Source organism: Aptenodytes patagonicus, chromosome 4 (assembly GCF_965638725.1).
Source record: "Aptenodytes patagonicus chromosome 4, bAptPat1.pri.cur, whole genome shotgun sequence".
Classification (NCBI taxonomy): domain Eukaryota; kingdom Metazoa; phylum Chordata; class Aves; order Sphenisciformes; family Spheniscidae; genus Aptenodytes; species Aptenodytes patagonicus.
This window is the reverse complement of record NC_134952.1, coordinates 28,776,089-28,790,319: the sequence shown is the minus strand read 5'-3', so window position 1 is coordinate 28,790,319 and position 14,231 is coordinate 28,776,089.

The window sequence follows — 14,231 nt, the reverse complement described above, 5'->3', positions numbered from 1 at the left end:
GTAAGAGTCTAGAGTTTATTAAGAGTTTAGACTCAAAGATATATATATTTTTAACAGATATTAGAAGGAAGCACTGAAAAGCCTTCAGGTAAAGATTTGTGTTTTCTGTATCTCCACAGACATCTGTAAGGGGGAATATTCCTCAAATATTTAAGCACAGCTTGTCCCAGATTTTCAGCTCACATAAGGAATCTCACTGAAGGTAATCAGATTTCATGTTTGAACAACAGGTCGAGGGACCAGACCCTAAAACTATACAGTTTTTTCAAAAAATATGCAAAAAGGCATAATTTCTGAAACCCAAGATACATTTGGGGGAAAAAAAAAAATTGGGGATTCAGATGCAATCTTTGCTGCTCTAAAATGGAAAAAAAGACAAGATGTATTTCTATGAAACTTAAAAAGATATTATTCAGCCAAAATCAGCACCATTGTAAAATTCATAATATATTTGCAACTAAAATGATGCAGATTTGCTTCTGCAGCTCTGATTACCCAGTACGTTTACTGGATGGCATGTCAGGTTTTCTTAAATGGCTAAAGTGACAATGGAGTGCCTCATAGCTACAGCTATGCCCAAACTGCTAAGAATAATTAATTGACAGAAAATCTTAGGATAATGTGTCCTAATGAATAAGGAATAGAGAAAACACCTCAATGAGAAGCCAGTCTTGAATTATTAAGTCAGAGTTTATAGAAAATATCCACCAAATAACATTTTATTTTTTCCCAGCTGGTGAAGACAAAAACTGTGCATGTAAAAAATGAATCTGAACCAAGCTAAAATAATTTTTTAAATCCTACTAGAGAAGAAAGGTCTGTATGTGATTTTCCCTTAGTGTCTCTTCTGGATATCTGCAGCATTCAAATGAGGAAACCTCTTGTTCCAGTCATTGGTCAGGTTTAGACATCACTTAAGTCATTTCAACTCTTTCTCTTTGAGTTCAACAGAGGATCAGAGTAATGATTTAAGCTCCTCTTTGGCTTGAAAAAAAAGAATCATAGAATCATTAAGGTTGGAAAAGACCTCTAAGATCATTGAGTCCAACCATCAACCCAAATATAATATAACCAAATATAACTAAAAATAATGGTTTGAAATTAATTTCCACCTGGGTTTTGGCCAGTTCTCTGATTGAATGTCTTTGTGCGTATCTAATCCCGTCCAGAATCTCTCTGTGTTCTCCAAGGAAAATCATCTCATGTTGTCCCGTTAAACTCCCCACTTTTAAATTATGTCATCATTTCAGCGACCGATCGGCTGATTAAAAAGAAATGTCAAACTGGAAATAAGACTGTACTGTTATAGAAAGACAAACACAGGAAACTCGGGAGATTCAAGAGTCCTAGGGCTCCAGTGCTGGTCTTCATCTGCATTTCAGTGATGTTCATTTAATGCATATTATTGCAAAAGAACGAGTGTAAGCGTAATTGAGAGAAAACACTGAGAAAAGCCCTGTGCTTTGGATAGCAATTAACTCTGTTATTTGATCTCTATTTAAATAACAAAATAGAGGTGAATACCTAAAATGTAGATCGTGATCAAATGACTAATTTACAAAATAATAGTAATGAGAGAAGCAGGTTTGGTAGTGTGACTTTAGCCTTTTTTCTCCTCCTGATTAGGATGATGTTAAAATCATACAACGGGTGACGAATATAATGTATTATAATAAATATGATTAAACTACCTCCAAGCTAAAACATTCAGAAATCTTTCCCCCCTTCCCTCCAGCATAAATCTTGATTAAAATTAACAAGTTACTCTTGTGCAGTTTTCTGAAAAGAAAGAAAGTAAATGGTGCTGCTTTATATTAATTAGTGACCTAGAACTCTGCTGACTAGGGAAACTGTCCTGATTTGTGGAAAGCATAAGGTCATTTACTTGACATTATTACTTTCTAGTTTCATTTGTGTCCGTCTCTGTCAGTGAACCTGGATTTTCAATGGAGCTTTAAAAAAACAAACTAACCAAACCAAAACTTATTACGTTATCCCTTCCAGAAAGCAGCCAACTTAGATAATGCATAACCAATTTCTGTCACCTAGCACAACTCACTGTTTTCATTCTTTCACAGATTTATGATTCTGTAGGTTCCTCTGTGTTTGGGAAACATGGAAAACTCAGAAGCCCCTGATTTGATAAGAGGTTCTGAACAATATTTTGCTAACTTTTGACAAGATGTCAAAAGGGCTAGATCCAATGAAAATACATTATGTTTCTTCATTACGAAGCTCTGAAAAACTGATTTTTATATTGGATTGGACCATTGGCTTGTTAAAGAAACTTAACTTGATATAAACACCCTTTATCCCCTTAGGAGTTATCATTCCATGTTAGGAGGACTGAAACAGTGCGGCAAATATAAGGAATATTATCTAGCCTTGTACGGTCAAGGAGTTATCTTGCAGCACAGCTTGAGTCACAGGGCTGTGCACTGGAACAAGAAAGCAGGGCAGAGGGTTCCTCGGGGGACAGAAGAGAAGGAAAGAAATCTTTTCCCATTCTAGGACATAAAATGATAGCAGAGGTGTTCAGCAGCCACTTAGCCAGGCTAATATTCTTGTTTCCCAAAGAGGCCCATTTATAAAGCCACATTTCATTCATTATTTCCAATTGCCGAGGATACATAAAATAAATATAGACAGGGATGAATCCATCTGATGTAGCTCACTACATCCCTCTCTTCAGTTTGGTAGTCAATATTTGTTATAGCTCTGCACTCAGACCACTTGAGTACTCTTAATCCACTTGAAAAGCCTTGTTTGCTTTATGTTATGCTGAGATCACAATTTCATAGAACACTGTTCCTGGCCCAAACCCCCATATAAATAATACAGTTTTAAATCCATAATTATGTTCTCATCAAGGCTTCTCCACTTTTCTTCCAGATCGATGTGTTTTAATGTAATTCCTTAACATCTATTTTCTTGAAATCTGATTACCTTGAAATGCACATTCCAAGTGAAGTGCAACGGCAAGTAAGAACCAGTGGTAAAACTCACATATTTGGTATACTAAACTCAGAAGTAGGAAGAGGATGAATGATTCAGTTTCCCCTTATAAATAGTTTTGAGATCAATTTTCTAATAGTGTTCAGCGTATTTATTGTCCACAAGGCATTTCTACTGTTAAAATCACTTAGGAGTGGGGTATCCCCTTGCTTCGATGTATTCATGGCACAGTGAGGAGATATGAAGAGATATATCTGCTTTTTCTCTCTCTGAGCAGCCTGGCCAACCCAGCTGAAGATGGAAAAATAGGCTTCTGATAGTTAAGTCTCTTTTCAGCTTTAGAAAACATGGTACATTTGAGCTTTCCTGGGGAGGCGAGGGGCAGACAAGGAAGAGTTGCCCTAGGCATAAACTCCATTTACATACTTGATTTTTAGAACATGCATTTTAAGATTATACATGAGGCAGCAACCCACTGAATTGCATATGAAAAGGTTTTAAATTATTTCCAGTAGTATAACTAACAAACATACTACAACACAAGAAATTCTGCCTCTCAGTTTTAAATACAGTTTACCATTAACTTTCAAGTGACTACGTGTGGAAAATTTCTTTGTTCCTCAGTACTGGAGCAATGCAGCAGGCTAAGTGGCAGAACATGGGAGGATCACACTTTGGCAATGTGTCTCCTGCCTCCATCACTATTCCCTATAATACAGAAAGAGAAGGAAATTACCCTGCCTGACTGACTGCCAGGGATGCTGCAGCTTCTCCTGGCTGGATGGTCTGTTACATATGGTTCTTAATGCAATGACTGTCAGGCGGGATAGGTCCGAGCAAGGAAGAGAGGGCACAGACATGCCTCTTTCTCAAGCACCAGGTTATCACTGATAAGAGCATGGACATGGACATGCTTTGCCCTGCAGGGATGAAGACAGAAGCAAGAACTGGATGCCTAATGCATGTGAATATAACTGCTGCTGCTCCTGTGTGGCTGCTCTGCTGGGGCCTAAAAGCCAAGGCATCTCATGGGGGGGCGGGGGGGGAGCAAGCAAGTCTTGGATACACAGATGCAAACACTTGCAAATTTAAATGCCTAAAATCAGGATGCCAGATTCAGTGGAACAATATCAGTTGCTCCAATTTTGTTTGGATCTTATCTGCTTTGCATGCACTCTGTATTTTGAGTATGCAGGGAATGCATTATGCTGTATGTAAACTCACACAGATCATGCAAGGCAGGAGGAGTACAATGTTGTCTTTGAAGAAATTAAACTGTCATCAGAGTCAATTTTAAACTCATATACTAAAATGAATTTATATTTTATGGTAAATTAAGAGAAAGGGTTTCTATTTCTTTTGAGACTAGTAGTGATCTTTCTCAAATTCAGGTGCCACAGAAACACTATTTCACGTTCAGCATAATTCCATCAGATATACTATACTTGGGTATAATAGCTGGCAGGGTGTGAGGAAACAACTCATGAATCTTTAGTAAATTAGGTTTACCATTTTTCTCAGAGCTACATGGATCTTGCCTGCCCTCAGCTGGATTTATGGAGGGTTCATTGAAAAGTGGTGGTGAGAAATAAATTTGAAAGCCAACAATATATCATGTTATATAAGAAATAATCTTTTCAACCTGGTGAATGACATTATGTTATAACTAACAGAGAACAGAGTCCTTCAGGGATTTCTGAGAGGAAAAAAAGAAGCAATAGGAGAAAGAATGAAAATTAAGAAAGGTCAAATAAAACATGGGACTAAACAACCCAGTAAAAGAATGGGCTTTCTGGCCTTAACTGTGCATAGGACAAAAAATACCCCTATTTCAGTAGGGTCAAATGCCATCTATTTTGCTGTCTTCTGGATATATGAGGTCTCCTTCAGCCCTGAGAAGTAAAAAGAAAATCTCTATAGAAATAACAGAGCACTTTGCGAAGCAGCAGTGGTCGGAGGCAATCTGCTGAAAAGTACATTCACTGGGCAGCATCCAGAAAAGTAATCATAGAATATATACTTTTCTGTGTTAAATAGATTTCTAAAAAGATCTGAAACTAAACAGATAAAAAGCCCAGTTAAACTGTAGTGATAATTGTCCATTTTGTTAATGAAAAATACCAGCTTCTGAGATGGACAAATTTGATATTTAAAAATGAAGAAGTCTCCTTCTTCAAAAAAGTCTTTCTTCTTCAAAAAAGAAGAAATACTCCTTATATCTTCTCTCCTTCCCATATCTCCCTTCCTTGTTATCCTATGAAAATGTCATTTATTGATGAAGAGTGGAGTTAGGAGAGGAAAACAATTAATAAATCCAAAGCTGGTTATAGGATTTATCAACTCCTTTTAGATTACGCACCCTCCGCCCCCATTACTGGATATGCTTCTGAAATCATTCTCCAACTGCCGTAAAAGATGATGCATTGCTATTCTTCTTACTAAGTTTCCACCTGATGTTTTCTAGTGGAATAAAGTGCTTCATGAAACAGAGAACTGAGCTCAATGACTTTTGAGGTCCTATACCCTTGAAACCTTTTTCAGTGATTTTGGATGTTATTTATCTTATTAAAGGTGTGACCAAAGGTCAAACTGCTATGTGAACAAAAAATGAAATGTTGAAAAACATGGTTTTGTCATTAAATTAATAATTGCACTATCTCTCCCTTCTTGCTTCCCCTCCTGTCCACCTGAGCTGAAAGAGCCAATGATGTCCTCATAACCCTGTTTTTCCCCCGCCATATTTGGAAATATAATCCCTTTCTGCAACTTGTCTTAGGCATCAACTCCTGCTCACTTTCAAAACCTCTATGATGTTTCATCATTACATCTCCTCACTGTTCCCCAAGGTGTGCATGATGGATCGCATGTCAGGTAAGCAAGAATGCCATCTAAGAGCTCCCTAGGTCCATCAGAAAGGCATCAAGCTGGCTGACTTAAAAATAAAGAAAATCACATGCTATTGAAGTCTTGGTTACATCAAATCTCAAAGAGCTTAATTTATCTCTTAGTATACTCTTATAGAGAAGGAGCAAAAAAAGCAGCAGAATATAACTAAGAACTACCATACAAGTGATGCCAGCATGCTTCTGTATTTCATCATTAGATTTTGTGGGGGCCATCAGGAATGTTTTTATCCTGTGAAACTACACTTAAATAATCTCTTATCCTTCCAGAGGTTATACTGTCATCAGGATTCCAACATTTTGGTTGAACAGAACCATGTTTTTAATTTTTCTGCTTTCCTGCAAAGGCAAGATGAAGATCTTTTTCTTTCTGCTTGTGTAAATTCCATGATATCTACGCTATCAATATTAATAGCTATTTTTCTGACATTCAGTTGGAGATGTTCAGGAAGAAGTTACAAATTAGATTTCAATTATGAGAACAACAATTGCAACACACTAAGGAAATCTTTTAAATTAGCAAATCTCTCCTCAGAAAGTGATTTTTCTGACCCCTCACTCTCAAAAAAAAGAGCATCCAAACTACCTGATGGTCTTCTTACAATAGTGGAATAAGAAGTCAAAGTCAAGAAACTATCACAGCCCAGTCTGATTGATTCTTCTGATGTCAGCCATAAAATTTCATTGATAGAGATCTTTGAAGACCATGAGGACCCCATTTCTACAAAATCACATGTACTTCTTCCCATGAAAAAAGCATCATTGTTGCCACACAAAGAAGTACAGGTGCAATTTTGCCATGGTGGTGTTTAATTGTTTACAATAAGCACACAGCGTTATGTAAAAGTTCAGACTGTTGTCTAGATATGGACGTTTTCAGTAGCTCTCAAGCCAAGAGGCACGCACAGGGACAAGGACAAATCCGTGCACAACTTTCTTCTCAGAGGTGGTCAGCTGATATTTTCCTTTTAGAAGCCAATAGAGACGAATGCAAAAACAATGTGGATGAGCCACTTGATGCAAGATCAGGAGAATCCCCATAGGGCAGCTGCACATGGCCTCTAGTGACTGGAGGTGAACTATGCCACCAGTTACTCAGGAAGACTCATTTGCAGAGATCAATTAACCCTTACATCCACGAATGCAAAAATTATCACCGATTGAAAGATTTTATGGGTAACCAGTATAAAAAACAGAGACATTGATAAACCCAGGCCTGGTGAGCTTTGCCTACCCTTCTGCTAAACACCTTAAGCGCTGGGTGGGAGCCTAGAGTGTCCTATTCCTAAGTATGTCTGCTAACCAAGAGGTCTACGGTCCCCTAAAGTTAATTTCTTCCTTTGTTTTTTAATTAGTTAATGTTTGGAAAGCACTTTGAAGATGAAAAGCTCCATTTAAGTGCAATGGATTATTATATTATTATTATTATTATTATTATTATTATTATTATTATTATTATTATTATTATTACCTCAGCTCCTTGACTTAGTCATTTAATCAGAACCAATCTGCCTCATGAGGAAGCTATCACACAGAATTTTTTGGGAAATAGGGAAAGGAAAAAAACACAATTTGTGAAAGCAAAAAGGACTGCAAGGAAGTTTTATCACTAAATATTCCTAAATAGCTGCTATTAAGAACCTTGTAAATGTGTGTGGGGAAAAGTGCTATTTTTTGTGTAGTTTATTTTTTCAAAAATCAAAGTTGCAAAAATTCTTTTTTCATGCACTGTGAAATGCACTTGTAGGAAAAATTCCTATTTTGGGGAACTTAAGTCTGCTTATTAATTTAAAGAAAACTTTGGACAGCACAGATTTTTTAATAATAGCAATAAAGTCTATATTTATTAAGTGGTGATTTGAGGTAAGACGTAATTAAATAGGTCCTTATCCTTTCCTGAAACATAGGAAAATTCTGAAATTACAGAACAGAATATATTTATTCTAAAATATGTAATTGTTAATCCATGGACCTTTCTGAAACTAGATTCTATTGAAGCAATGTATATTGCTAAGATTTTAAAAACTTTCAAAACGTACAAGAAATCATATGGCTAAAAACCATGAAAACAATATGTTCTGATAATTTCAAAATGAAATTTCTTGATCTTTCCATTTAGAATGATATTTTCATTTGCAGTTGAATTCAACATTATCTTTTTTTAATTAAGAATAATGAAAAAAAACATTATATTTTGAGCTAAAAATGTGGAATTTTCTTTCTCAGAAAGAATTATTCACAATGTTATAATAAAGGCAGTAGATAAGAAGGCAATAAACTCTTAAGCCTGGTTTTCAGGAAAATTACTCAGTACAAATATTTGGAATTTACAAACAATCCCCAACCTGCACACATTCTAGATGCAGAAACAGTTACTTCTTAAACATACGTGGTCCTAGAAGTGGGCGGACACACTCAGAGGTCAACAGCTGACAGTAGAGAAGGCTACTCAGTTTGTGGCTGAAGTCATCAGTTAGTTGGGAAACAAGATGTTTATTTGGAAGCAAAATATTTTACTTTGTTTTGTTTTTCTTTAAACTTTGATTCACTGAGGATAAGGTTCTGAGTCTTCCTAATTTTCAAACATGTCTAATATTTATATCCTTAACGTGTTGCATTCAAGGTATTTGTGTGAATCAAACTGTTTTTGAAATATCTGAACACCACGATGATGTGGTCTTACTGATGTCTTTAAATGAAAATGGAGCAGCAAGTACTTTGCTTTTATGTTGCATCACCAGCTGAAGATAGAAAGCTTCACTGCTTAATTTCTGTGGCAATTCATTTCCTACCAAATGCAATACCATCACAGAAGCATTAAATGTTTCACAGCAAGTTTTAGTGAAGCAGCTTGGATTACATTCAAACTACTCTTTAGTGTCTCGCACTAAATCAGTGGAAGTCAGTTTAATACCAACAAACCCATACAATATGTATGACCTATACTTGCACTGTTTGGGATAACTTGTTTGCTGAGTGTTGCAGAAAGTGACATTGCAGGAAATAATTAAAAGGCTTAAATACATACAAAAATCTGTTGGAAAGGATTGAACTCTTGATGCCTGGGCTTGTGCAATTGGTTATTCTATTGGGAGCCTTGTGGAAGACATTGTGTTTGAGGATTCAGTGATCTTTGACAAGCCACGTCTGCTCTATTGGGCCTTGTACTCAGGGTTTAAGAAGCGCACACGTTAGCATGAGTAGCCGCTGTAAGGGAACCTGCTGGAGTGCCCCGTGCCAGCCCCTGCTGCACGCTAGTGGGTATTATGACAGAGATAACATCCAGTCTGTCAGGAGAAGATATGTGGTTTTGTTTGTCACACGAGATAAAAGGCACCACAGCATGGGAGAGAGGAGGAACCCCTCCATGGTTGGTAGCCATGCAGAGTGCCATGGGAAAATCCATCCAGGACCTGTCCGATGCTGCATGAAAGCAGGGCTCCCAGCATCTCAAGAGATGGAAGATTTACTTTCTATCTGTATTCCTCTTTTTATTCTCTTTTATTCAAACAGCTATTTTATTAAGCCATTTGTTGCTCGGCCTTTCTCATAGAGATCCAGAAAGAATCCTCTCACCACCCCCAACACCTGTGCAGAACAGTTATCTCTTTCATTTTGTGATATATCATCATTATGCAACAATATTACGGTTTATGGTGTGCCACCCTAAGCTAAAAGATTATTATAAGGCATAAATATTATTCAATAATATTTATCTGTGCAAGCAGGAGGTATTAGGCAGCTATGTGAAGTCACTGTGGCAGCAAGAGATTAAAGAAAGTCCACATAGCTTCCAGATAACTAAAGGATAGTACAAGTAGATCTTGTCTGTACTACAGCCCTTGCAGGGGGGTCACAGAATGTTGTAAGAGCCAGTACCTGCTAGGAACAGTGTAGCTTTGGTTACTGGGACCCCACGCCTCAGTTCTTCACAAATCCCTTGCTTTTGTTCATGCCTTTTTCTCCCAGCAAGTGTCCAACTTCTGCCATTTAGCCTGCTGCATTGCTTGATCCTATGCCTCCTGGCCCAAAGTCATCGTCTTTCTGCAGCCTTCCTTCTGTGTGCTTCACTGGCCACCAGACTTTCCTTCTCTAGTCTACATCTTATGTGGTGCTCTTCAGCATCTGCAGGCTGGCAGTGGCCAGTTCCAAGTTAAACACCCTCCTTAGGGTTATTCATACTGCAGAGTTTCTAATCTCATCACAAACAACACAGGTGTTATACTTACAGCTTTTTAGCTACTTTAGTAGGATTTTTTGGATTACACTCACAGTATGCTGTATGGTTCTATAACATAAAAAAGCCTACAATACATATCCCAAAAAGAAACATTTCTCAGGTTTAGCTCAGTGCTATTACATTAGTGCCAGAGGAACACAAAGGTATGGTTCCTTAAGTATGAATTAACACTCTAATATTTTATTTAAACAGATACTAGTATGTATAAATCTTCAAATAAATGTAAGAAATGTAAACCTACTCTAGTAAATGAAGGTTACTTCATATTTGAAAAGTCTTGGCAAATTAATCACAGCAAGAGCATAAATGATGAAGAAATATTATGGTTATATTCCGATGTAAATTTGGAAAAGTTGTTAAAATTATTGACTAGAAATGGTCAAATCACAGCAGTCACATCTGATATTAGTCAGAATAACAGTGTTAATGAGAAAGATACTGGTTTTGAATTACGACTTTTTACTGCACTTATATACTCATAAAACATAATCGTATTTGACTGATTTGAAAATATTCCTTCCTAGAGAGGGGGCCATAACTGATGGATGTCATGACCACCTCCAGTACTAGATTATTGTAGCTAGATCAAGGCTCATTAAAAGTCTGATATAATTTTCTACTCTTTTGCATTAATCATGCAGAATTACTTTCCTTTTTTTTCTCTTGGCTTTCATATAGTTCTGTTCTGTCACATTTGCTCCAGATGCATCATAATTTGATGAGTAGTCCCAATGGCATCAGGGGGATGACTACCCAATAGGAAACAGGATTTCAGAGCTCAGTCCATGGAAAAATTGTTGTTTAGACTATGGTTACTATGAAGCATTTTAGCAAATTAAATATTGACCAAAAATCCACCAAAGAATAAACTATCTTGTTTATTTCTTACCTCTGTTCATACTGATAGAATAGTATTTTGGCTTTACAATGTATACTAGGCCTGCGGGACTTCCAAAGTACCAATCTCCTTTCCTCAAATCTGTTCCATTATTGTCAAACCTGAATTTTAACCTTAGAATCTAGAAGACATGTGAGTTTTAATATCTTTTCTAGTTTATTTGCTCATTGCACATTGATTTGAAGTAATGAGGCATAATATATCCATACCACAATAGCACCACACTTTTCAATAAATGACGTATCAACTGCTACCAAAATTATTTGTACTGATGTTACCACAGCATCATGGTGTTCACAACACTTATTTTGTGCCTCACTGGACTGTCTTTTGCACTTCTTTCCAGTCCCAGTCCTCTATATGATGAGGAAGGAGGAGTTTCAGTCCTTGTCTTGCCTTGTCTCTCCTTGTTCAGGAGTTTAGTCCTGGCCCTCGGAGATATCAGATCAGTGTACAGGGATTAGGAAGATGAAAAGGAAGAGAGACCCAAACATTCCTATGCCCATTCACAACCTCTCAGCATCGCCTGCCCCTTTGCCTGAATGTATTAATAATATCTCAATACTTGGTAGTAAAATTACAGTTTGCCACTAATTTGAAACAACACCTTATTTGATGCTTCTAAGGGAACCATTCTCCATTGTGGTATACAAAACCATAAAAAATACAAAAAAATGGCATGAGCCTCAACAGAGAAAAATGAGTGCTGAGCAATCCAGATGGCTGGACGAGGATGAGAAGATCTGGCTGGGCTCGAAATCAGGTGCTTGTAGATTCCAGAGGGGAAAAATGATGACTTTTCATGTCTACAGATAATTGATGAATAATGAAAACCACTCTGGCAAATCAACCTTAAAGTACATAATATATCTCAACGGGTGTAAATTGATTATTAGAAATTAGTTCAGCCTGACAAATTTTTTCTCTGCCTCAGGATGAAGACTGCACAGTTGTCTTTATTTGGCTGTGTGTTTTTCTTCTTTGGAAGAAACAGAGGAGCTTTGCCTTAGAGCATGTATTCACAGTGAAACTCCCAGAGCAAAAAAAGGAGGAAAGCAGAGCTTTCTTCATCACAGAATATTCAAGTGAACCAAGCATGTAATTTAAGTTCTCCATACCTGTGTCCTTTCTGTAGAATCCGCATGATGAGAAGAACAGAAAAAGGAAGATACATAATGTGGCCTCTCGAGATCTCTTCCAGCTCTCATTTCCCATGATTTCTGTGGGCCGTTTCTGAGAAATGGTAGAAGAAAGAAGAATAAGATCAAGGAGCAGTAACAATGGCATAAACTGAAATAGAAAAGAAGGGGCAGTCAGGAGATGAGTGAGCTAGAACAGAGTTTCAGTATAAAGCTGTCACTTCAAGCTGAACAACATCAGATTTATTTAGCATTCAAATGCAAAAGCAGTTCTTATAATGGCTATTGGGAAAACAGTTAATGTTTTAATAACTGCAGGACTAAAGCATTAAATAGTAAAGTCAATATCCCCACAGAGAGTAAATATGCATCAACAGTACATTTACTTTACCTGCTTAACAGTTCTAAGTTCTATAATTATAGATATTTAAATTTGTTCTTTCTTTAAACCTTGTTGAAGAAGGAAACAGTTCAATTATAGCTCTACATAAAGCAAGGAATTCTTAAAAAATTAAAATTAAATAATTTGATAATATTCCAACAAAACAAAGCAGTGGAAAAATCACTGCACACTTCAAGCAAACACAGAGTATGTGCTTGGTGAGATATTCAGAATGATGAATATATGCTGACTTGTATGAGAGGCCTGCATACTTCAATTTGAATATACTTCAGTATAGCTAATGCAAATGAAGAAAAACGATCATATTCAGGCATAAAAGAAAAAAAAAAAAACACTAACATGTTAATGTGCTGGTTTTGGCTGGGATAGAGTCAATTTTCTTCATAGTAGCTAGTACGGGGCTATGTTTTGGATTTGTGATGAAAACAGTGTTGATAACACAGGGACGTTTTAGTTACTGCTGAGCAGGGCTTACACAGAGTCAAGGCCTTTTCTGCTTCTCACACCACCCCACCAGCGAGCAGACTGGGGGTGCACAAGAAGCTGGGGGGGGACACAGCCGGGACAGCTGACCCCAACTGACCAAAGGGAGGTTGTAGCGAGGTGGGTGTTGGTCTCTTCTCCCAAGTAACTAGCGATAGGACAAGAGGAAATGGCCTCAAGTTGCGGCAGGGGAGGTTTAGATTGGACATGAGGAAAAATTTCTTTACTGAAAGAGTGGTTAAACATTGGAAGAGGCTGCCCAGGGAAGTGGTTGAGTCCCCATCCCTGGAAGTATTTAAAAGACGAGTAGATGAGGCACTTAGGGACATGGTTTAGTGGGCATGGTGGTGTTGGGTTGACGGTTGGACTTGATGATCTTAGAGGTCTTTTCCAACCTTAATGATTCTATGATTCTATGATTCTATGATATGATGTCATGCTCAGCATATAAAGCTGGGGGAAGAAGAAGGAAGGGGGGGACGTTCGGAGTGATGGCGTTTGTCTTCCCAAGTAACCATTATGCGTGATGGAGCCCTGCTTTCCTGGCGATGGCTGAACACCTGCCTGCCGATGGGAAGGAGTGAATGAATCAGCCGGTCACGAGTGGTGTTCCCCAGGGCTCAGTACTGGGGCCGGTCTTGTTTAATATCTTTATTGATGATCTGCATGAGGGGATCGAGTGCTCCCTCAGGAAGTTTGCAGACGACACCAAGTTGGGCGGGAGCGTTGATCTACTCGAGGGTAGGAAGGCTCTGCAGAGGGACCTGGACAAGCTGGATCGATGGGCCCAGGCCAACTGTATGAGGTTCAACAAGGACAAGTGCCGGGTCCTGCACTTCGGCCACAACAACCCCATGCAGCGCTACAGGCTTGGGGAAGAGTGGCTGGAAAGCTGCCCAGCAGAAAAGGACCTGGGGGTGCTGGTCGACAGCCGGCTGAACATGAGCCGGCAGTGTGCCCAGGCGGCCAAGAAGGCTAATGGCATCCTGGCCTGTATCAGAAATAGTGTGGCCAGCAGGAGTAGGGATGTGATTGTGCCCCTGTACTCAGCAGTGGTGAGGCCGCACCTCGAATACTGTGTTCAGTTTTGGGCCCCTCACTACAAGAAGGACATTGAGGTGCTGGAGCGTGTCCAGAGAAGGGCAACGAGGCTGGTGAGGGGTCTGGAGAACAAGTCTTCTGAGGAGCGGCTGAGGGAACTGGGACTGTT